Source organism: Capsicum annuum, chromosome 6, assembly GCF_002878395.1.
Source record: "Capsicum annuum cultivar UCD-10X-F1 chromosome 6, UCD10Xv1.1, whole genome shotgun sequence".
NCBI classification, from domain to species: domain Eukaryota; kingdom Viridiplantae; phylum Streptophyta; class Magnoliopsida; order Solanales; family Solanaceae; genus Capsicum; species Capsicum annuum.
The window spans coordinates 214,830,729-214,831,348 of record NC_061116.1 but is presented as its reverse complement, the minus strand read 5'-3'; positions in this window follow the sequence as shown (position 1 = coordinate 214,831,348).

Genomic DNA, 620 nt, shown 5'->3' with positions numbered 1-620 from the left:
ATATCTCATGCATAATTGTGTCTGTGTAGGAAATGTATTAGATGAACAGGATCAAATTAAAGAAGAAGGATAGACGGACTCATCTAAGGACCTCGTGAAATGAGATAGATAGATGAGCCAAGAAATAAGAGGAACTTTAGAGCTGACCAGATTCGTCTGCGATTCGTGCAAAGCGTGAACTTAGACAAGTCAGGAAGAATTGATCCTACGAATTTTAATGGACTAATTTGAATTATTCCCACACATCTTAGGTCATTGAAACACGCTAGATAACATATTGAGGAGATTGGTAGCAAAAAACAAGAACATATTCTTTTGGAGGCAAGAACATAATGAGAGGCGGAAGCAATATGGGAATTCGACTTTCACTTTCTTCCCTTCTCTACTTGTTCGTAATGAAATTATATGAGCTAAGTTCCTTATCCTAGGTTTGATGGAACCTTTTGTAGGATGAATTCTTGAATAATTTTGGAGTCTAGATTATAGTTGAACAACGTCATTTTGAAGCATTCAGAGATTAATGACTAAGATTTAAAAGTGGAGGTTAGACATCACAAAACTTTGACGCGATCTAATTAGTGATCTAGATCATTGCATGAATAGACTAATAGGTTAGCTAG